The sequence below is a fragment of the Heliangelus exortis genome, chromosome 30 (genome assembly GCF_036169615.1).
Source record: "Heliangelus exortis chromosome 30, bHelExo1.hap1, whole genome shotgun sequence".
Taxonomy (NCBI): Eukaryota; Metazoa; Chordata; class Aves; order Apodiformes; family Trochilidae; genus Heliangelus; species Heliangelus exortis.
Window position 1 is genome coordinate 1,590,076 of NC_092451.1, and position 24,489 is coordinate 1,614,564.

At 41.5% G+C, this 24,489-nt stretch overlaps 1 long non-coding RNA gene across 2 annotated transcripts in view; it reads left to right on the forward strand.

Moving 5' to 3' along the window:
• Window positions 1-23,689, forward strand: part of LOC139788885 (uncharacterized) — a 43,417-nt gene extending 19,728 nt beyond the window's left edge. The window contains exons 2-4 of one of the 2 annotated variants that reach the window (XR_011722971.1): window positions 15,186-15,287; window positions 15,410-15,566; window positions 23,607-23,689. This is a non-coding gene — a long non-coding RNA (uncharacterized lncRNA). Of the gene's footprint in view, window positions 1-15,185; window positions 15,288-15,409; window positions 15,567-18,439; window positions 18,521-23,606 lie in introns of those variants that run through there. The other variant, XR_011722972.1, reaches the window with a different exon arrangement.
• Window positions 23,690-24,489: the final 800 nt, after the last annotated feature.

A 24,489-nucleotide genomic window follows, 5' to 3' on the forward strand; every position in this document is an offset into this window, starting at 1 on the left:
TTTTCCAAGGGAAGCTGTTTGGCTGCTGCTGCTCTTCTGTATTTGTATCACCAGTGTGAAATTGAGTTTGTCTCCGTGAGGATCCAAGTCCTTTATCCAGATGAGTGCACATGGTTGTGTGACAAACCTCTGAGCTGAGGACCAGCCAGGTTATAACCAGAGAGTGACAGGGACTGGAATGTCACAACTCCAGCTATTTGAGAGCATGTAGAATAACTGGATAATGAAAACTACTGTTAGTCTTAAAAATGACCACTGTGTTAGCTATTTCACACAGGGAAATTGCCTGACAGAGAACAATGTTTAACACTTCTTTTTAACCCTTCTGCTTCTTAAAACACTGAATTCTGAGGAGGTAAACCCTGGAAATAGCTTTCTACCCCATGAACTCAGTGGCCTAAAGCCAGCAATAGATGGCTTTGATTACTGATTTAGGGAGAGACCAGAGGTACATTTCACAGCTTTTCATTCAGCAGGTCTGCACTGCAGACTTTTAGTTGCAGTGCTCTAATCCTTTTGCTCTCCACACATAAACCCCTGACCACCAAAGCAGGCAGGGACCCTTTCATCAGTGGATTAAATTAAGATTGCCCACATGGCATTGAAAAGGAGCAATTTGTAGATCACCTTGCCCTGGCTGCACCTTCAGAAGACACCAACATCTGTGTCTGTCCATCCCCTTTGTCAGTTTCCTGACATCCCTCACTGCTTTGAGGGCTCTCATTTCAGCCTCAAATGGAAGAGCCAGACTGTTACTGAGAAGCCAAGTGCTATAAAGGGAAATAGAATGAACCAGTACAATGATTTCTGTGCCCCTGTGCCTGGTCTCTGACAGCAGACAATGCTGGGTACTTCACAAAGGCTCTGTAATAATTCCCCTGGCCCCAGCTTATACAAAGCATGAAGGTAAGGTGGTGGCATGGCATACAGGTGACATCCTGACTGCTGATGACAGTGAGACACAGTATTCTGGCAGCATCTGATAGTGACACAGAAGTTTCTCTTAAATATGTGCTTTCAAAACTTTATTCCCTATAATTCCAATGCTATTTCTCTTTTTTTTTTTTTTTTAATTATAATTGTTCCACTGTAATACCTGAAAAAAAAAAGTGGAGTTTGGAACAGAACCCTGGAATTCTGCTCTCAATAGCAAGGTAAACACCTTGGTAGGGAAAACAGATTGTGTCTGAACCCTCTTGGTAAGAAGTAGCACCAAGTTCTACTCAATTAGGAGCAATTTGTCCTTTTTTAAAAAAGCAATTTGCAACGGGCTAGAAAAACTTGTACAAAGCTACAGTACAGTGGTATAAAAATAGATATAAGACAAGTATAATCCAGTAAATGGACAGCAGTGTGAATTCAATTTAAAACCTGTGGATACTGTGGCTCTACAGTGGTTCTGGGTATCTCTATTAATGTAGGCAGGACTCAAACCTGACAAGTACTGACAGCAAAGTGTTATGGTGTGGAGATCAAGTAAATTCCCTGGAGAAATCCCTGCTTGAGAAATCTTTGTCAACGTATCATCAATGTTAAGTGTAGACCAGAGCAAGTAGTTGTTTCAGCCTAATTGGTTGGGTATCACATTAATTGCACTATTTAGTAAGTTATTAACAATGAAAGCTGGAAGAAATTTTAATGTATTTATTTGCTGCTATAGCCCAGGAAACATGTCTTCTATTTAATACACAAATATGTTGCTCCTTATCTCTTGTTTCACTAGGGATTTGTTTAACTAATACTCTGGCTGATATGAGCAGTCTCTTAAATTGAAAAATTGCAATTCATTCCCCCACAACTTTGATATGAGTCTTATCAGCATGAAAAAGTGACAAAAACCTGTCTCTTCTCCAAGACAGTGTGAGGATTAGCTGAATAGTAAAAAGAGACTTCATTTTCTATCTCAGAAATGAAAATAATAGGTAAAAAGCTTTGTCCTTTTTTGAAAGCATGGGCCTAGACATAGAGGTTGATGTTATACTCAGGTTTACCCCTACTTATCAGCAGGGCTGTACACTGCCTTTTCATTGCTCCTCTGACTCAAACCAGTGCAGAGCTTCTCAAGGTGGGGAATGTGTGAAAGAAAATGGAATGTAGAGGAAGAGCCAAGTGCAGGGTAAGAATATTTGTTCTGTCAAGCCATGCCACTGTATATTGTTAATGATGAATTACTCTAGCTCAGCTTTGGTGCCAAGATTTCTTGTCTTCAGATGCTCATTAAATCTTGGCAGTGGTGTTAGGATTTGTGATACTGCCTAAGAGTTTATTTTCTCACCAAACTGAACCAAAACGGGGTTTTAGCCTCAAAAGAGCTTACAGTAAGGATAAGCCAGCTGACAACAGTTGGATACAGACATGAGATAAGAGGAAAAGTGGATGATGCTCTAGAAATGCAACTGATTAACAGTTTTCAAGGGTCTTGGAGAAAAAGGATTCCTCTGAAATGAAATAGGAAGTTCCTGAATGAGGAGTAGAGATTAGGTGAAACGCCCAAGTTCACACCATGAATCTGTGACAAATTCAGGACATGAATCCAGCTCTCAATTTCCCAGCTCCATCAAAACTGGAAGATGCTGATGGTTCATAGGAGCTCACTCAGATGTAAAGGACTGGAAGAAGGCCTTTGCTGTTGGTAACACAGCACAGAACCAGCAATGTAATGGTCCTTGCAGAGGTGACAGTGCTGTGGCCTTTCCAAACTTTTGCCAAGTTCTCAGAAGCTGAGGACTTTATGCAAAGCTGCCTGGGACTGTGCTCTGCTTGTCTGCATGGGTGTGCCTCATGGTGATGGCACTGAATTCATTAATATAAAGTGGATAAAAGTACCTTGAATGTGAAAGGGGCTGCATGAATCCAATTTACATTCAGCTTTTATTCTCTCTGGCAGCAAACACTCTTAAATGGATGAGTATTTTTATAAATACAAATAAAATGCACTTGATCTATCTAGGGATGAGAGATTATACACAGTAACCTTCAAGGGAGTTGGAAAAAAATTAACTTTGTGAAATCTTTTCCCTTAATCATTCATTTCTAAGCTAGTCAACCAGCCAGAGATTACTTTTTAAGCCTTCTTGCAAAAGGCTTTTAAGCCTTTCCTTGCAAAGGAAAAGGGATAGGACTGGAATATTTTAAGTATATGGAGAAAATGTTTTCCACTCAAAATTTTCTTTCAGAAGATGAGAAGAGGTGTTGAACAGGTGGGCTGCAGAGCTGGTGTTTGCTGCCTGGGTTGAATCATGGTGGGGTCCAGTGGATGTAGACAGTAAGCAAAGTCCAATAATCAGACATTTTCTTTTCCCCAGCTTTACCCCCAGTGTCAGGTGTTGGTGGACACACTGAGAACACTTCAGGGTAGCTCTGCTTGGCCTCTTCTGCTCTCCTTTGTTCTTTCCAGCACCACAAAGGGATTGGGAGGTGGCTCTTCAGATGGGTGGCTTCAACATCCTGTGCTGTATTTTGCCTCTTATCTGAAAGAAATCTCTCAGTCTCTGGGTAAGGGGTGTGAGTGATGTTAACACTTGGGTCTCCCAGTATGCAAAGAGAAATACATTGAAGACTTTAGGTATGCAGATTACCATGGTAATGAGACCAGGAAAATATCTGGGATACAAAGTGATACAAATGCAAAACAGGTCAAACATTTTACACGTTAAAAAGTAACAGAGAAGAGTTTAGCCTTGTTATTTCATTAACACAAGCCAATTGTTTATTCTGTCAGTCCTTTGGAACCTCATCTCTTATGTTTTCCTTTGAAATTCAAATTTCTAACTGCCCACCCACATGAATGCCTTAAGGAACTGCTCAGTTCCCTATAATCAAGTACAAGAATTCTCTAACTAAATGTAACTTGTTACTTTAACCACTTACACTGAGGAGCCCACACAGGGTAAATCCTGTGTAATAGCCAACATGTGATGGGAAGCTGCTTGAAAGTGCAAGGCTCTCCTGCTTAGCTACTCACAGTTGAATTTACCAGTTTTTAAAATAATTTGTAACAAATCTTCAGAAAAGGGGCTCAGGAATACTTGAGCCAACATCTAAGATCTGCCAATCTGAAACATTTTTGTTATGTTTAAGTTTAAACTTAATTCCAGCTGAAATGTGTAACACTGCCTTCTGTGTCTTTTAAAAGAAAATAATAAGAACCATGTCTTAAGTATCTAAGATGGGCTCTGACTCTACTGAGGGAAGTTTATGTGAGATTTCTATTTCCCACTTAAAGTTCCAGGACTGCACTCACACTTAGGTGGAGTTACTCTCACAGAATGGAACTGCTTCTATTCATCCAAATCTGGATTACTTTTCTTCTCCTTTGAGAGAAAAAACAACTCTATTAAGGTGAGTTTGTATTAATGGTGGATCATGTCAGCCAATAAAGAGTCAATGCACACATGCCACGTTGAGGTTTCTTCCTTCTATTTCCATGGCAGCACATTTTGACACTTGGGTGTGTTAAATCTTCTCTTGTAGACACCGTGAGCAATGAATTAAGTGTGAAAATCAGCCTGGCATTCTGGAAAGAAAAAGAACTTGTCAAACTCATTTCTGACAAGTGCTTGGATAAGGACTGAGGCATTTTGCATGTAGAAGTTGTGCTGGATGGCAAACTGCATGTGCCATCAAATTCAAGGACCAGAATGGAAATGAGCTTGTAATGTTTTGCAAAACACTCTTCCTTCCAGTACTAGAAATATTACTTTTGTCTTAATTTCTACCATCCATGGCATTTAACCTCTATGAAGAAAACATTTCCTTTCAGTCCTATTACTCTACAAGTTATTTAGTGTTTCATTTTACCATGCAAAATTCAGGCTTTGCAACTATGAAATTCCAAAATGTTTTACAAGTGGCCCTGGTCTGGCAGAGACCTCCCCATCTGTTTACTTGAATAATAATAAGCATTTATATTCCAATAGTGCCCTTTATCTTGCTTGGTCTTTACACAGAACCATCTGGTTCAAATTGACTGTCTCTCAGACTGAGCTCTCCAAGAGCCCTGACCTGGTAATCTCATCTATGCCTTTGACCTTGCAGAGCTCTGAATGAAGGATTAGGAGCTGCCACATGCAAGACAGCTTGTGAAAGCAGGGTTTAGCATTGCAGATTAGTAATTGCAGTCACTGAAGTTGTTTTTCTGAATATGACTCGAATGCTTGATTAATTTTACCATAAGACAAACCAAGAAATAAATTTAACTTTACCTGCCCCATGTGTTCTCTTGGGCAGGTAAAGCAGTGGGGTCAGTCTGGGACTGTTGGGCTGGACTGTTTGTTCTACCACTGCTTTTTCTCTCTTTTCCAAAGGAGTAAATGCATTACACAAGGCTTAGCAAAGCAAGTAAAGGGAGAGAGAAGGGAATTCTAGAGAAGGGAATTCTTCCAACAAGCTGCATTCCAAGCAGGCAACAATGCTGCCCACTGAGGCATGTGCTCAGTGGTGAATGAATTGTATTCCTGAATTGCCTCCTCTGAACTATGCAGGCTCTCAATAGAAATCTTTCCTGAGCTAAATTCCATTATTTCAATAAAGGTTAAAGGAAGATGATTTCTCCAGCCAAACCTCCTCAGTCATCAAGCACCCCAACTGCTCTGAAGTGTTCCTGCTGCCCTAACTAATAGGAGATACCCTCAGCTTTACCAGGATGTGGCCTTGCCTGTCCTAGGAACATTGCTCATGAAGTGAGAAGCATGCAGAGAGCAATGTGCAGTGAGAATGCATGAGCTCTGCTTGGTCTTTCCCATTTCAGACTGATTCTTTTGCCTCTTTCCTCTGGCAGCAAGATGAACTAGCTTGGAATTGTTTCCTTCCCCCTGTATCCTCACCTCCCATCCCTTTTCTTAACCCTCTATTCTTGTCCATTTGCTGGAGAGACAAATAAAGAATTTATTTTAATACATTTATTAGAATAAATGTATTTTAAATACATTTAATGACTGCAGTTCTCAGAAGATTCGTTTAAACTTTTAAACAACAAATCCTGATTTCTTCTCTGATGTTGGAAGCTACAAGAGACATAAAACTCCTTCAAAAAAATTGCATCTTGAGGTCAAACAATGCAATCAGCTTAATGTTCAGATAATCACTGCTTTAGGACCATAAACCTCAAGTTTTGGTCCTGCTTTGCCCTGTCTGGGCAAGGTGACCTCCAGAGGTCCCTCCTGAAATGAATTATTGGAGGGTCCATGATTCTGGTCTGTCAGATGATACTTTTAAAAGTCTAGCAGAACCTTTGACTCTGCAGCTGTGAGATGTGGAAGCCAGGGATGAATATTGAACTGCAGGCTTTTGTATTAACCTGGCTGCAGTCATGCTTTAAATTAACAATAAATTCTCTTAATTGTGTTTTTGGCATATTTTCTGTGATAAATTATTCTCATACTTTATAGCTCCTTAAATTTGGTTTTGTAGCACTGTTTGGAAACCCATAGAATCTGATGCCTGAAAAAACAGACAATGGAAGGGATATTATAAACCATAATTGCATGTAATTGCTGCTTTGTTAGTGTTCATGGGGGGAAAAAAGCTTCCTTAGTCTTTCAAATTTCACATTCAGTGTGTAAATGTTTGTAAATCTGTCACTTTCTTTTCTCATTTTTTTTTTGTTTCCTTGTCCTAATCATGCACTGGGAATGTTTGCAGACAGTTGTGCATATAAAAAGTAAAATAAAATACTTTTATTATGAAGTTTACAAGACTGGGCCCTTCTACACCAGTAGCAGGGGTGCTTTGCTCCTCTGTACATCAGCAGGTTCAGCTGAAATCAAGTGATTTCCAGGGCTCTCTACCTGTTTTACCCTTTGGATCTGCATTATTTGAGACTAAATTTGGCCTCAAGAAGAGGAGGTAACTCTTGTGGGCAGGACTAGTAATTTTGTGAATTGCACCATTAATAAAATATATTTTATTCTATTTGATGCTGCCTTTGGAAGGTTCCTGTATGACTATTTCATTTTTAAGTTTTGAATTATTTTTTTTCTAAAGGCTTTACCAGAGGGTAAATTGAGACCTAATACAAATTTCAAAGAGGTTCTGCTGAAATGCCATTAAAATGTTAACTTCATGTTCTTTCAGGGGTTTAAAAGTTGTAGAGTCAAAGCTGTGCAAGCCAAAAGGAATTTAACAATAAGATTCCTGTGTTCTGTAATAGGTTGAATGTCCAACCTGACACAGACTCTGCTGGGTTCTGCGTTCTGAATATTTGGGGAATTTTCCTAGAAAATGGTTGTGTTCACTGAGGGCTTTTCAGCACAGGATCTTTTCAAGTGTTATTCACTATGAAATTTCAAGTTTTTCTGTCCTGTTAAATTAAAATCAGACATTTCTGAAGCAATGATATGATGATACTGCTCTTCTGTGCAGTTATTGCTGGAGGATGGTCCTGTCTGAAAGGAGCCAGGAAGATCATTATTAGCCTTGAGTGCTTTTCTCCAGGACTTTGTTGTTCCTTGTCATTATTGATCTCTGATCAATCCTTGTCTGGAGCTGCTCAGTCTGTTGGCCTGACTCCCCCCCAGCTGGAACCCAGATAGACACCAAGCCCCCTCTGAACTGGGTTCCAGGGGAAGGGAATCTTGGTGCTGGGGTGGCCCTGGAGCTGCAGCATCCTCAGCCCTTGCCTGCAGCAAGGCACTGTGCATGTCTGGGGAGGCCTCCACACATCCCCTTACTGCAAAATCCACGACCTCTTTCTGAATCTGTTGCATAACACAAACTCAATTTTCTTATCTCATGCTTACTCTTGACAAATTTTGTCCTTTTCTCTCACACAACTGCTTCTTAAAAATCTCCATGGCTTTGTTTTGACAGGGCTTAACATTCCCCAAAGCATTCTATGCATTCATGTGTAAAAGGGAATGAAGAGTTCCTTGCTGCACCAAGAGTGACCCAAAGTACACATCTTCACTCCAAAGCACAATTCTTGGTCCTCTGGGTGACAAACCATGTCAACAAGCTGTTGTTATCAAAGTTTAATTAAATTATTCCTACAAGGGAATGGGCTACTGCATAGGGTCGTTTTTAATTATTTTGTTTTCATTTCAATGGGATGGAACAGATAGAAATCAAATGGGTTTTGTAGAGAGAGAATGAGAGGGGAAGGCATTAGGACATGTATGGAGTCAACTGGTCTTGCTCCTTTGGTTTTTATGCCTTTCTGTAACTTCGTGTAGCATCACATTTGTGTTCTGTGGAAAATTAAAATCTTTCATTGCACAAAATGCTCTGGTGAAAAAAAAAAATGAGCAAAACACTGAATGCTGAAGGTTTGAGATTTAACATTTTCCTATATATATGTTAGTGATAATATATTTAATATATCTGCAGATACTAAAACCAAAGAATCCTGAGAGATGATTCTCTAAACTCATTATTTTCTGTCCTTCTCCTTCATGACATTCACTGCTTCTCTTTGTCTAATCCTTCAGCTCAAGCTAAATGGATTCTTGAATTCTGAAGTTTCAGTTTGTTTGGGAGTTGTGGTTTTCAGACCTTGGGAATATGTCTGTTTCAGCAATTCTTCTCTTTCTCATACAAGAAAACACAAAGTTTGGTGGTGGCTGAAGAATTAGCATCCTTTCTCACCCTGCTGACTGTAATCTTGTGATTGTGCTTTAGTAAAATGAGATGCTGAGCAATTAAAGACAGCTCATTGGGGTACTGAATACTTAAAGGGAAATATTTTAGCTTGCATTTCTAGAGTTAGAAATGGCTGCCCTCTCCTTTTTGTTCCTTTGAGAGTCAGGAGAAACACATGGCATAAGAGAGGAGTGAGAAAGCAATTCATGTGCCTTCCACGTACAACTGGAGTTACAGATGAATTTGCAGGTGACTGGTACCACTTATGCTGGAATGATCAGTTGAGGTTTAGTTATTTGTATTTTTGCCTAAAAGCTGTGTATGTATTGGTTCTTACAGCAAATGCAGTGATATTTGTTCAGGAAAAATGTGAACTATAGAGAACTCAATATGTGTTCTGACTTAATTTCAAATTTTATACTGAAATAACTGAGAACCTGTTTACCCAATCCCTTGCATCTGTGCCTGCCAATTGGAAAGAAAATTGCTACTAATTCTACCTGAAATGCAAAGCTTTGTTAAAGTGGAACTGATGCATATGCAATGAGTTACTCCTGACTTGCATTAACCTGGCTTTGATAGTTTTCCATCGTCTGAATTTATTGATATTTTTGTTAGTTAGGTTTGCACTGAGCATTTAGTTCCAGAGAAATCAGTGGAGCCTTCTCTGATTTATACTGACACCACTCCTGTGCTCCCCACATGGCTGTGTTTAACCCTGTTTAGTATTTGTGCTCTCCTAACTTACCAGAATAACTGTGTTTAGTGAAGGGCTTTGCTGTTTCATTTAGGAGCCTTAAATGAAACACATGGTGCTTGCTGGGAGTGTGAATGAGCAGGGCACACTTTATCTCCTGTGTTGTGAGAGTGCCAGAATGCCAGGCTATTTTGGGATGAGGTAACAGACAGAATTAATGTGGTCTCTGACAGGAATCAGTCCAGGGATTTCATGTTATTTGTCCTATTGAGGAGGAGAAGGTTTTGGGTTTGTCTTTAAAACTGTCACACCTGGTTTTCAGCTCTTCCTATCAAGAGGTGCCTTAGCAGTCACAAGGTGGATTTCATGAAAATCAGATGTCATCTCCCTCACTAAATAGCCAACTGGTGCAGAGAGTCTGAGCTGGTGAATTTCTCTCCAGAGAGAGTTTTCTTTTAAATTAGTGGATAAAATTGATACTTTTTCAGAACAGCTGTTCCTGCCTCTGGACCCTTGATCATGGTGATAATAATACCAAGTGCATCTATCCAGTTTTTTTCTTACTTGTGTTTTCTAAATCTTGGCTATTGATGCTGTTTAGCACTGTGAATTGGTCTCTCTGTTTTTCTTCTCCCTTTTATGGGCTTGGCTTTTCAGACACCATTAGACTTTGTTTATGCAGATATTTGTTTTTAAAGTGGCTGTGTCAGTTTTGGTAAGTTCAAGACTTGGTGTTGTGGTGGGCTTCTAATGTTCATTAAAATCTTAAATCAGACAGATCAAGGGAAAAATAAGCAGAAAAGGCAATTAAAAGCCAACCCACATCCGTGTCTAGAAAAACAGTGTGGTAAGAACCAGATTAGAAGCCTCTGGTGACTGATATTCAATATTTCTCCTGAGTCACTGCCAAAAAGTTCATTTCTAAGTGTATTAACCAAGATGTGCACTTGATGGCATCTTTGACAGTTAAAGATCCCCTTTTATTTCTCATTCTTGTCTTTTGTACCACATCCCTCTTTTAATCACAACAGTGGTCTGCCTCTCACACATTAAGTTCTTGGCTCCCTGATCAGCCTCCTCAGCAGTAGTTTGAATTTAATATTTAAAAGAATTCAAAAGCTACATTTCAAAGCTTTTTTTTTTTTTGACACTAAGTTGTATCTGAGCTTTATAAAAAATGGTGGGAGATTTTCCTTCTGATTCTGCAAGGTTGTCACCCAAGGATGTCTAATTCTAGCTAAGTAGAGAACAGGTAATAGTGAAATCTGACAGCACTATCCATCCTGCTGCATCCCCCATCAGAGGCAGCTCAACTCACTTCTTGGCATGGGTTCTTCAGCGTAAGATCTGTGAAAAGCACAAAAGGTGATTAAAAGTGGAAGAGAGTTTTCTGAAGCATCCAGATAAAATTTATGTGTCAAAGATGTAAGAATTTATTTCTTACAAGGAGTTGTAATATTGATACCACTTTTTTTAAAAAAAAAATTGGTTTAAACTTGTGCCTGTGTGCCCATGCACAAATGAAAGTATATTGTTATTGATATGATTTTACTTTAAAAATGTTTTTTTTTCTTTAAGTCTTTGATAGCTGCCTCTGCTGACTGCAAAGACATGAAAATGTTCTAAAAATGCAGTGCTGACATATCCCCACCCTCTGTAATGTCAGCCACTCTGACAGCCCTGCTGCAGAAGGCCTCTGGCATTTCTAATACTGTTGATTTGCTTCTGAACAAACTGATGGAGTGATGGAGACAGAGCTAAAGGAGTCAGCAGGTTGGGGGGTTTTGCTTTCCCCAGCTGGAGCAGCTGCAGGCTGAGGTTGTGTTTTCAGCTGAAAAATGCAAGTGCTTGTAAATAAGTCTGCTGTAGGACTCTTGTGCATAAACACAGTGAATATTTCCTGCTGCCAGCATGTGTGTGCAGTCCCTTGGATTCTCAGGAAGTTCCTGGGAATTGGCAGCAAAGGGTGTTCCCTAGTTTCTCCATTTCAATACCCAGACTTGCTGCAATCAGGTAGAAGGTAAACATTATTTGGTGCAGTCAGTTCCCCTCAGGAAATGTTGGGGGTTTATTCATTAACTTTTTGAAATGTTATGAACTGTAAAATTAGTTTTGGACTCTTCTGTTTCGTTTTGTGTTTGGAATGTATTTCCCTGGTGATAATTCTGAAATATCTTCATGACAAGAAGCAAATACATCCTTAAAATTACTTTCAAGTGTGCTTTCTGTCAATAACCAGCCTCCCAAAGACTTGTGGGGTGTGCTTATTAAAATGACTCAAATATGTAATGTTAAAGACATTGTGTTTAAACAAGAGCCCTCACAGTCACATAAAACCATGATAAAAGGCCTGTGGGCCTTTCTTGGTATAAATAAACCACTATCAAAGTAATACCAAATATTCCTATTATTATTATTACCATATATATTATTATTACCAAATATTTTCTAGTTACTCAACAGTAGCTCCCCAAGATACTTTAAAATCCCTGGTTCACACCTTTCCTGCAAGGAGGGAAATGGGATGGATGGATTGTACCATGAGCCCAACCCAAAGCATCCATTCCTCTGTGCAAAACCAGCTTGACATGAGGGGTTGCCAAAAAAGTTGCCAAGGCAGTCCTGCTGAACTGGAGAGCTGCTTGCTGCACTGGGAAGAATTTATTGGCCTTTTAGCAGCAGTGTGTAGTGCACTCAAAGGATGAATAAACCAGAATTAATTGGAGCAGCTCATGCTTTATTTATTTATTTTTGATCGTGGAATTGGTAAGTAGTTTGGAATTATCTGGGCTGCTCCTGGTCCTTGCAGTGGGCAATTATCTCCTGGGCTTGCTCCTGTTCCTACAGAACTCTGTCCATCTGCATCTCACCTGGGGAAATCCACAGTGTGTGCAAACAAGAGCTCTGCTGGCTTCAGGAGAGGGGGAAGGGATAAAGTCTTGATATTTTTGGAGCAGAGCTGGCAGTAGAGCTGGCAGATTGTCGTTGTTGCTGAGCTTCTTGTTTTACTGCTGTCTTGTGCTAGTGACACAGTGTTCCACGGGTAGGAAATGTCAGCTGCACGGATGAGCCATCCAGTGAGAGGATCAGCTCCCTCCCCAGGATGGGAGCCTGGCTGAGAGGAGCTGCCTGCATGCAAATCTCTCCTGGAGTCCCTCAGTGAAAGGGTTGGAGGAAATCTTCTGCCTTTGTCTCTCTGTTAACTCTTTATTTCCATCTTTTAAAACACAATCATCTGGAGCTGTTGTTACTGATACACATGTAAATAAATCCTTATCTTCCTAAAGCAGGTGCACACGTGCCAACTGCAGCAGCAAAAGCAGATGGTGAGTGTCTGAGGCCCCCTGGTACTTTGGGGAAGAGGACATTTTATTCTGAATATCCTGACTAATTAAACTGTACCTAATTGCATTTTCTCCTCTGTGCTTTCCCTTTCTGTTGTCTGAGGAAGCTGTATATTTGTAAGACAGTTCTTCCAGATTAAAGGTGACTTTCTGTGGTTTTAGACCAGAGCACAAGCAGAATTCTCACCTCACCATAGGAGCTAAAGTTTAATGTGCAGAAATACTTGGTTGGGTTTTGTGCCTGTAGCACCAAGAAACCTGAGAGGTTCCAGGGCTGTGACACTGCTCTCTGCTTCATCTGGAACTGCTGAATGTTTGTCCTGGCTGCAGAAAAGACCAGGGCATCCAGCTCCGGGGGGCTGACTTGTTGTTTGGCTGAGTCAGAGAAGGGAAAGAATGAATTCAAGGTAAAGAAAGTGCAGTGTGGTAATTCCTTCCTGCTGCCTTCGTTCCCCAGGAGATCATTAAACCTTAAATGTAAGAGAAACGTTGTAATCCTTTCTTCTTTGTGTCCTAAAAAGTAATGGCTGTATTTAGAAAAGCAAACACAGTGGCATTGCTTTTTAATGAGGCTTTTGCAAGATACCTAGGAACCTGTCATCTCCCAGGAGTTAATTGATATTAAAGTTGGTGCTTCCAATACATTGCAGGAAGGAGAGAAAACTTTCCCCGGTAAAGCAGGACCAGCAACTCCTCTTTCTCTCTGCTCCAGTTTTCAGCACAGAGCAACAACTTCATGCTGCAGGTGTGACCCCAGAGAGATAAGGGCTTTCTCTGGAGCACGGTTTTCATTCTGTCCTTCCACAGTGATCTAAAGAGTTTGTTTAATAACATTCCTTTTGTTCTGGCAGATTATCATGGGCTGGCCCAGATAGCATCACAAATTTGCTCCTTTCTGATAATAGGATCTTATCAGGACTTGAGCAGCATGTAGCATTTTACAGGATATGACTTTAATTCAAATGACAGTATGGCAGATGAGGTTAGATCCCCTAGGCTGGCATCTCTAACATCAGACTGGAAAGGGACAGGGTAATAAATGTCTTTCATCTGGTGTGAGAGGGAAAGCAGAGAACTGTTTTGCTGACATATTAATCACCATGGCTGGGGTCCTGTTCTTGGAACCTCCAAGGTAAGCTGGCTGTGAAGGCACACAGAGACTGGAGACTGCTGATGGGTCTCCACGTGGGCTGAAACTGGAATGACAATCTTCTGGGGGAACCTCAGGTCTTGTGATGTGGAATACAAGATTGTTGGAGTTCATAGAATCACAGAATCCTAGAATGGGCTGGGTTGGAAGGGACCTCAGAGCTCATCAAGTCCAAGCCTTGCTCCACTCCCCCCGTGGTTCCCAGCCCATGGCACTGAGTGCCACATCCAGGCTCTTTGGAAATATCTCCAGGGATGGAGAATCCACCCCTTCCCTGGGCAGCCCATTCCAATGGCTGAGCACCCTCTCCAGAAAGAAATTCTTTCTAATGTCCAACCTAAACCTCCCCTGGCACAACTTGAGACCTCTTGTGCCCTCTTGCCTTGCTGAGAGTTGCCTGGGAAAAGAGCCCAACCCCCCCCTGGCTCCAACCTCCTTTCAGGGAGTTGGAGAGAGTGATGAGGTCTCCTCTGAGCCTGCAGGTCTGTGGCTGTTTCTCTGTTAGGGGCAAAGCATCTCTGTTTGAGATCTGGAATAAGTGGTTTGGTTCAAAGCTGTGTATGCCAGCACAGAAGAAGTGGTGCAAGAAGCACTTCTAAGGTAGTGGGCAGGTTTGGAAACACAAGCAGTGCCATCAGCTCAGTTCAGCAACTTTGAAATTCAGAAATTTTGATAGACTGAAGTTGTCTGGTTCTGAATGGGAGCTGGGTGGACATCCCACCCACCTTAGAGTGCAGAGCTAAGTATTCTGCTCTGGAAGCCTGCTGTGGTGTTCTGCTTTGGGGATATAATGTAATACACAATAGTTTGATTTGGTTTAAAATTTTTTTTCATATCAAGGTCAAGTCACTTGCAGTGCAGATTTCACTTACACCACACTGGAAGTGTTGGTCTTACGTCTTACTCTGTGAAACTCCTGGATTTATTAAAATATCTGTGTTTGTGTGTTTAACTGCATGTGACATGAAAGCTTCCTATTAAAAAACATCTGTGTTCTGATCACACAAATAGTGCTTTGTACTGAGGCACTGTAGACTTTCTGTTATTGGAAGAACTTTATTGCAAGTCACAGCTTTGCTTCTAATTGAAGTGCAGTCTCCTGCTAATACTTGGCTAGAGCCACATTCCCAGCTGAAAATATAGTATCTGGCATAGAGATGTGACATGTCTTTATCTCAGTTCATTATGACTACCCTTTAAATAATAGTAATAACTATCCTTTAACCTTTGGTTCTAACTTGAGACAGCATTTATTTAATAGTATTTTACCTTAAGTGTTGAGGAAAGTAAAAATCTGTATTTCAAAGCAATTTACTTTTAGGTTTTTATCATATTATGTGTCCTTCTAATAAGTTCATAATTATTGTTACCTGGTCTGTCGTCTTCTGCCTCACTTCCTCACAAATCTTCTTTATAGTGTGATTAAAGAATTGTCTACTTCAGCTCCTTGTGCATGGAGGCATAAAGAGGACTCAAAGCATGAAGTGCCCTGGCTGGATGCTGCAGGAAAAACTCCATGGTAAGCTCTGTACTTCTCAAAATGATGTGTGTGCTCTGGGTTTTGTTGTGTTATGTCTTTTGCCATGAAAAATCAGGTGAATTGATGTTTCAACTGTCCCATTTTCTGGACTTACCTTGCAGTCTGGGATTCTCCAAGCAAGAGCTGGAGCCTCTGCTTGTTGGAATTATGAGAAGTGAGAGATGATGCCTGACCCAACTGGACTGTGCTTTAAATACAGAACAGCCTCAAAAATGAGAGGGAAGATGTGAATTGCCCTGTCCTGAAGTCTTCATCCAGGTCAGTGCCTTCCTGCAGCCCTCACTCTGGTCTTCTTCCTTCCTTTATTACAACGAAGAATAAAAAAAATATCCCTAGGATGGTAATTGGATCATTTGTCTGTGAATTTTGAGGGACTCTTGCACCTTGAAGCATTCCTCAAGAAGGAGGGTGGGAGCAGGAGAGTTAAATTTTCTGTTTTATAGTTTGAGATACAACTTCCAGTGTCATAATTGTCTTTGTTACCTGTTTGGGAGTTGCTGGAGGAAACACTTGTGCAAGCTCTGTTACCTGATATCAAAGGGAAAAAAGAATTGTGATAAAACCATTCAATTCTAATTTTTTTCTTTACAATGAGAAATACCAGAACTAGGGGAGAAAATGTTCCAAATCACACCAAAGGTGAGTTTATGTAATGCTTAATTCCTGTGCAGGGTTAAGTTGCATCCAAATAAAACATAAAATGTTCAAGCTTTAAATATTACAAATACATTGTAACAAAAACATTTCCTTGTCTGTCAGCACTTGATTATGGGGATGTCTTTTCATTTCTTAAAGTGGATGCCTTGTAAATCCTTAAGTTACCTTCAAGATTAGAGGAATTTTTCTTATTTTTATTAAGTTTCCCTGGTGAAACACCAACACATGAACTTGGGTCTTGGCAAGTAAAGAAAAAGAGCCCTGCATTCCACTTCACTTGTTTCTTTTAAGAGCTCAGTAAGTTTTCCCTATAGCCAGAGAAAATTCTCTTTCATCTTTCATAGGAGGCCACTTCCGTTGAGCTACTGACTTCCCGGTCTCTCGTGTGATTACTTATGACAGAGTTCATTGTATTTTGTTTGAGAACATAATTAAGTCTTTAGTTCCTGACAGACGACTGGTTAAGTCAATGTTACAGTGCTTGCTGCTTCCCTCTGCTGCACGGAACTAGAATTGCTCGGCTCTCTTCCATCACTCCTGTCTTGCAGGGGGATGCACCCATCCAGTGGCAGAAAATGTGGGGAATTTGAGGACCCAAATTCCTATATAGCAGAGGAATGGAGCTGAGTCCAAGCTGGGTGCTGCACCATACTCGAAACTGTCTTGGATGGTTCTTACAAGAGCTTTGTCAGCTCTTGACTCCACCTCAACTGGAAATTTCCTGGTTACTGGAGGGATGTGCAGCAGCAGAAACAAGTGCAGCCATCTAACAGAGCAGGACTTGGAGTGGCAAGAGGTGATGATGATGAGAAGCTGTCAGTAATTGGGTTCCTTGCCTTCCAACCCAGTGATGGGGAGAAGAGCTCAGCTGGCTGATGGGTGGTAACTGACACTTCTCAGAAAATCTTACCACTTCCACTGAAGTTTGCTTCTCTTGTTCCTCTGCCTTGTAGCTGAAATAATGTTTGAATAGTTAAGGAACTAATTGTTGTCTTCCACACCTGAGCCCATCAAACAGTGCATTTCATGATGTGTGAGTGCTGATGAGTGATTCAGAGCTGCAGTGTATGATGGATGCCCTCTGCTTTTCCATTGGAGGTGAAAATGCAAATAATAGAGCAAAGAGTTCCCTTCCCCCTTTTCCTCTTCTTACTGAAAAGTCATTATTATGTGCCCATTTCAGAGACACAATTATGTAACTTAATAATGACACCTGCGAATTTCCAGTCCTGACAAAATTTAACTTAATTAGGGTAAAAATAATCTCCCATTTCTCATGGCTCGCTGTGAGGCTTCAGTGCACTTGTTAGCAAAAAGGGGAGAGAGGAATTGTGTGAGATCAGTCAATACATTCAGCAAATCAGAGCAGGGTGAAGTATCCCTAATCAAGCCAAACATGTTTGCAATTTAAATAACTGGTGCCAGCTTCAGCATCTTTCCCTGAGCACCTCAGGCTTTGCAGGAAGCACGTGGCAACATCCACACTAAAACTCAGATTCTCTCCTTAACCTTAATCTGGAGCTTTAGCCTCTTAGCTTGCTAATTAGCCAATGATCTTCCTTTGCCAGGTTCCATTTAAGGATTTTCTGATCTTTTAAAGTTGCGTTTGGTTTTCAGTTTGGGTTATTTTGGTTTTGGGATTTTTTTGTTGGTTTGGTTTTCTGTTTGGGAGGGGAAGAGTGAGGAGGAGGTTCAGCTCTCCAATTATGAAGTTCCTTTATGTGATTCTCTTGTCTTTAAGACTTGCAGTTCTGTCTGTCTGCATTTTATTACTGGCCTCTGGTCGTGCATAGTCACTGAATATCTCTCAGTCCTTCTCTGCTTAATTGCCAGAGGAAAGTCTTAGCAAATTCTGCTTTTCAGTCCTGTCTAACTTTGGATGAAAAAAGGTGGCAATAACTTCCTGCTTGATGGGAAGGTTCTGAACTTACTCAGTAATAGCCTTTTGAGAACAACACTACCTCTGACTGAGACTGAAATAGCTGGAGATGTCACTCACTGTTTGCTTTTTGCCAGCAGAACAGAATCAGACTTGCCTGGTGGTTCTTGTCCCTTGCCCTCTAACTATATTCTTGCTCACAGACAGCAGCATCCCTGCCAGCTCTGAACTGTACAGCAGTGTTTTGAAGAATGTCTCAGGTAGTCTCTTACTGCTTAGATGCATAACCTTTTTTCTTTCTTTTTTTTTTTTTTTTTTTTTTTCTTAACCACAAATTACAAATAGCTAAGCTACTGAACTTCTTGTCCAATGTCCTGCTGGTTTTGACTTTCTTTGCACTCAAAGCACACTGTCTAACCCATGCACATCTCACCCTTGCATCATCTGTTTCTTGTCCTGTGCCTTCCCATTCCAAGTAGAAGTTCAGACAGGAAGATCTGAGCCAGGATGCTAAATCTGCAATTGATACTTAGTGGGTGACTTTAAAGGGTGGGGAGTACCAGTACTCCCCAGTACCAGTGATGTGTACTTCCAGTTTGCAGTCTGAGCTCCTCATCCAGAGGTTGGAGCACCTGGAAGAGCTGCCCTTTGCCTGCAGTCCAGCTCCAGCCACAACAGAAATCATAGAATCATCATAGAATCATAGAATCCTAGGGGTTGGAAGGGACCTGGAAAGATCATCTAGTCCAACCCCCCCTGCCAGAGCAGGGCCCCCTAGAGTACATCCCCTAGGAACGTGTCCAGGTGGGTTTTGAATGTCTCCAGTGAAGGAGACTCCACAGCCCCCCTGGGCAGCCTGTTCCAGGGCTCTGTCACCCTTACAGTAAAAAAATGTTTTCTGATATTCAACTTGAACCTCCTATGCTCCAATTTACACCCATTACCCCTTGTCCTATCACTGGTCACCACTGAGAAAAGCCTAACTCCATCTCCCTGACACTCACCCCTTACATATTTGAAAACATTGATGAGGTCACCCCTCAGTCTCCTTTTCTCCAAACTAAAGAGACCCAGCTCCCTCAGCCTTTCCTCATAAGGGAGATGTTCCACTCCCTTAATCATCTCAGTAGCTCTGCGCTGGACTCTTTCAAGCACTTCCCTGTCCTTCTTGAACTGAGGGGCCCAGAACTGGACACAATACTCCAGGTGTGGCCTCACCAATGCAGAATAGAGGGGGAGGAGAACCTCTCTTGACCTACTAACCACCCCCTTTCTAATGCACCCCAGGATGCCATTGGCCTTCTTGGCCACAAGGGCACATTGCTGGCTCATGGGCATCTTCTTGTCTACCAGGACCCCCAGGTCTCTTTCACCTACACTGCTCTCCAGCAGCTCAGCCCCCAACCTATACTGGGACATCGTGTTGTTCTTCCCCAAATGCAAAACTCTACACTTCCCCTTGTTGAATTTCATTATGTTTCTCCCTGCCCAACTCTCCAGCCTGTCTAAGTCTCTCTGAATGGCAGCACAGCCTTCTGGTGTGTCAGCCACTCCTCCCAGCTTAGTGTCATCAGCAAACTTGCTGAGGGTACATTCTATACCCTCATCCAAGTCGTTGATGAAGATATTGAACAACACCGGTCCCAGTACCGACCCCTGAGGGACTCCACTGGTCACACACCTCCAACCAGATTCTGCCCCATTGACTACAACTCTCTGACTCCTTCCTTTCAACCAGTTCCTGATCCACCTCACTACCTGATCACCAAATCCATACTTGATCAACTTATCTACAAGGATGCTGTGAGAGACGGTGTCAAATGCTGGATGTGTGTGACAAGTGAGTGGAGGTGGGACCAGAGGATTAATTGATGTGTAGAAATCTAAAAGGGCATGGAAATAAATAAATAAAAACTAATTCTCAAGTAGGAATTCTTTACCCAACTGAAGGAAATGCTGCAGGTAAAATTTCAAGTGCAGCTGCTCTCTCCAAATTACAAATGGAGTGAATTAGTTATTAATATTATGACATTTTCTAAATGCCTGGGTCTTATGATTTTTGAGATCGATTACTGAAGTTCAAATGTTCAATACCCCCTTGGCATGCTAATCCACATTTTCCTATTCTGATGCACAGCCAGCCACTTCAGCATTTTATTTTTTTATCAGATTGACTTTGCTATGAGGTGTCTGATTTTTGGAATGAGCAAACACAAGAAAATGCAAATAGTTGTATTGTATTTCATCTTAGATTAATCAATTTTAAAGGTAATATGGGTTTTATCTCCTCAGAAACGATGGCTTATGGTATCTGAAATGGTGACTTCACTTAAAAGCAAATGGGATGGAATTGTTTAAGAGAAACATCATGGGCTTTTTAGGGCAAGGTGGGTGGGATTTTTTTCCTTCACTGAGGAAGCTAAATTTTATCCTTTTAAATAAAATGTTTTATATATTTTTTATTTATGTGGAAACAAGACAAAACTTGAGAGCAACAGTCTCTTGTTTTTAATTATTAGAATGGAGAATAAGAAAAAAAAATTCTGTACCAAACCTAAGAAGTTATGTACATTGCAAAGAGGAGGACTGACTGCATCATGGGTTAGAGGTGACCATGCTACTGTGGTACTATGATGAAAAATAAAGTAGAAATTGGCACATAGACCTGTCTGTCATTGTGCTCCATCCAGAAATGAGTGGGGGCTATATTGCAGAACAGAATAATGCAGAAATCCTGAGATGCTTTTAAATAAGTCTCACTGATCTTTAGAAAAAGTAGATCTGAGCTTTCTGATGGGAAATTCAAACAATACATTCAGATGTGTGTAGAAGCACAGCCAGTTTCTCAGCCACTAGGTGTCCTAATGCAAAGCTGCAAATCCAGCATGAGCAGTGGTGCCCAGAGTTACAAGGCTGGGACTCAAAAACACATTGATTTGAAAACATGATTTTTGAGTTTTTAGGCTTCTGATGAAGACACTGAGAAAACACAACTGAAAATAAATCTGCTGACAGGAGGCTTGTATGCAAACACTCATAACTCCTGTGCAGCCTTGGACTGAGCAGACTTAGGAAGGCAGCTCTGCTGTCCTTCAGGTGCTTCAGCAATGAATTTGTACCTTTAGCTGCAGAATGAATGCATTGCTTGTGCTGCCTGCTAGGTTTGCAGCTGGGAGGAAAGCACAATGGTTTTGTTACTCCTGAGACTTGCAGGCACACCTGGGTCTTCATTACAACTCTTCCAGGTGGGCTGGGTTGTTTCTCAGATCCCATTTTATTCAGGATACTCTTGTGAGAGAAAAAGTAGGAGGGAAGTGATAATTGTTGGAAATACACTAAAAGAAAGTGGGATTTTTTTTTTTTGCATTGGCTTATGTACCACTGCAGATGAGCCCATTCGAAGTGCTGCACATAATTTTATTGCTTATTTGTTGTAACAGTCAGATTTTTTGCCTGCTCCTGAATTATTTACCTATTGTACAGGTGTGAATGCTTTCCAGGCAGCCAGCTGCCATGTGTCTAATGTTCTCTGATACACATAAATGGTTTAGTTGCATTTATTCTCCTTTTATCTTTAAATATGTGAAGTGTAGCAATGGGGCATTCCAGTGGATTCCGGTGCCACCTCAGGTATATTTTTATTTGCAAGAGCTGCAAAATGAAGCAGCTGTCTTTTCACCTGCTCCTGAGAGCATGTCAGCAATGACCCCCCCAGCCTATTATCTGCCAATCACAGGTGGGTTACTCCAAGGTCATGCATCAAATAAGAAACAAAATGTAATCACCTGGCCACAAATTTTTGTGTTGCACTTGAGAAGAGAGAGAGGCTGAAAGCACCTTTGCAAACTCAGCTGGAACATTCTGCTGCACTTCCAGAGTAGAGGAGGTGATTAAAAAATAAATTTCTTTTCCCCCTTCAGGCTGCAGCTGTGCAGCTTATGGAAAACTGGTAGGGTATTGTCATATTCCAGCTAGAAAATGTACTTCATAGTTGTGATGTGGTGTGTTTTTAATTAATGTGGTTGAAGAGTGTAGAAACCTTTTTAGCAACTGGATTGGTAGCACAATGAGATGCAACCTGAACATCTCTTTTTACCACATCTCAGGAGTTTTTGTTGAGTGAGGTGGTGGCAGAGCTGAAGATTAGAGGTGAGAGTTTCAATTCCAGATTCTGTCTGTCCCTCCCATAGGCCCTTTCCTTCTCTCTGGACATGTGGCTGCTGCTGTCATGGTGTTCAAGAAAATTGCTTTGCTTTTGTTTGGTTTTCCTTTTTTATTTCTGTTTAGTGTCTTTTTTTTTTCAGCATCTGCATCAAACTTTCCGATTCTTGGAACTCTGGAATCCCAGGTGTGAAATATGGATTCTGTCAGAAAATGAATATTGCTCATTGTATGTTTTAACCCTTGAGATGCTGGGGAGGACCAAATGTCTTCCTTGCAGCATTTTCAGCTTCTCCATTATTTTTTCTCCATTTTCCTCCATTAATCCTCTCTGGGAGGATTCCTGTGCTCTCTTTCCTTCCTCCCCACACCCTGATACCAGAGGTAGAGTCTTGCTTTCCCTGTGACCTTCCTTTTGTGAAACTGCAGTGTAAAATAACCTGCATTCATAGAGTCCTAGAATGGGCTGGGCTGGAAGGGACCTCAGAGCTCATCAAGTCCAACCCTTGCTCCACTCCCCCCGTGGTTCCCAGCCCATGGCACTGAGTGCCACATCCAGGCTCTTTGGAAATATCTCCAGGGATGGAGAATCCACCCCTTCCCTGGGCAGCCCATTCCAATGCCTGATCACCCTCTCCACAAAGAAATTCTTTCTAATGTCCAACCTAAACCTCCCCTGGCACAACTTGAGACCTCTTGTGCCCTCTTGTCTTGCTGAGAGTTGCCTGGGAAAAGAGCCCAACCCCCCCCTGGCTCCAACCTCCTTTCAGGGAGTTGGAGAGAGTGATGAGGTCTCCCCTGAGCCTCCTCTTCTCCAGCCTCAACACCCCCAGCTCCCTCAGCCCTTCCTCACAGGAATTCTGCTGCATCCCTTCCCAGGGATCCTCCTTGCTCTTCTCTGGACCTGCTCCAGCACCTCAAGCTCCTTCCTGAGTTGAGGGGCCCAGAACTGGACACAAGACTCGAGGTGTGGCCAAAATTCAGAAAAAAAATTCCCAGAAATACAGTGGCACAGTGGACTGCCAGCATATGTAGCCCTTTGTTTTTGTGAGGTGCTGGATGTTATCAGTGTGCATCAGTGCTTAAAGACTTCAATTTCATCTGGAGCTGCATTTCATCAGCTCAGAAGCTGCTGCATTCCTCCTCCACCCTGAGATTTCATCTTTGTGGATTATTCTGCTTGTTTCTCTTTCCAAGTGCATTGATTGAACTTACCAGCTGTTGCCCTTTTTTTTACTTGTGCTCTCCTCTTCCCCATCACAATTGCATCATAAACTGAGAACGTGATAAATTTATCTGAGGCACCAAACTCTGTGGCAGAGGCAGAAATGGATAATTAGCTGGGCTTGAAGCAAAAGTGGCTGCATATACCTCCTAGAAACAGGACTGTGTTGCTGACATGCTAAAACTTTAAAGGGAATATACTAGATGCTCTGACATGGGAAACTTTCCTGTGTAGCTTCACAGTTCTGTTCCTTGATGTTTTGGAGGCTGGTATTTTTTGTTATTTTTTTTCCTTAGAACCCATTGAATGTGAAGAATGACCTAAAAGGCTGTTGAAGAAAATGTATTTTTCATATATTTGCTCTCTGGCTTTGCAGCTCTGCTCTTCATTGTGAAGTCTAGTGAACACATGATGGAAAGGGAATAAAAGATCTTCTGATGGGATGCTCTCAGGTATCGATTTTTTTTTTTCTCTTAAAATTCTGTTTACAAATTCCTTTTGCTTTAATTATTTGTTTCCTCCTGAAAACAGTACAAAGGGAGCCTGCAGGAGGACCAGTTGACAGGCATTGTTGTGAAGCATATATTGGTAATCCTACTGGTGAAAATCACTTTGTTTCCCAAACAAAAGAGAAATGGTAAACAAATTTCAGGGGTATTTTACAGCATTGTAATACCTTGCCTAGCAATATGCCATACAATTCTCTTAGTCCAAACATACAAACTTGATCCATTTGTTTTCATCTGGGTATGGTGGGGATCTCACAGTGCAATTCTTTAGTATCAAATCCCATTTTGTGCCTTTTTCTGCTCTGTTACTGCAGGTTTTGCATCCCATTTTGGCCCCGGCACACCGAGTTTCTCTGTGGCTTTTTTCGGGGAAGGAAACCTCTCCAATTCCTGACACCTTGGGCAGGTAAGGACAGAGTTTGGGGAAGAGCTGGGGGGTTTTGTCACTGGAAGTTGCTCTTTTAGCAACTTACCTTTTCTTCAGGTGGTGCTTTTGTTTTCCAGTTTCTCGTGGAACAAATCTCTTCAGAGCAGAGCAGCAGCCATTGCACTCGAGCATCCCGGTGATTTTTTGTCCTTCTAATTTGCTCGGCTGCTCCAGTGCCTGATAACAATATTTACGTGCAGATAGATGGGGGAAGGGAGGGTGAAACAGTGACACTCCTGGCAAGAAAAAGAATTTTTGTTCACGGAACCGTGCAATATTAACAAATACGGCACACAACGGCTTTGCCTTGGCTGCGGGGCGGA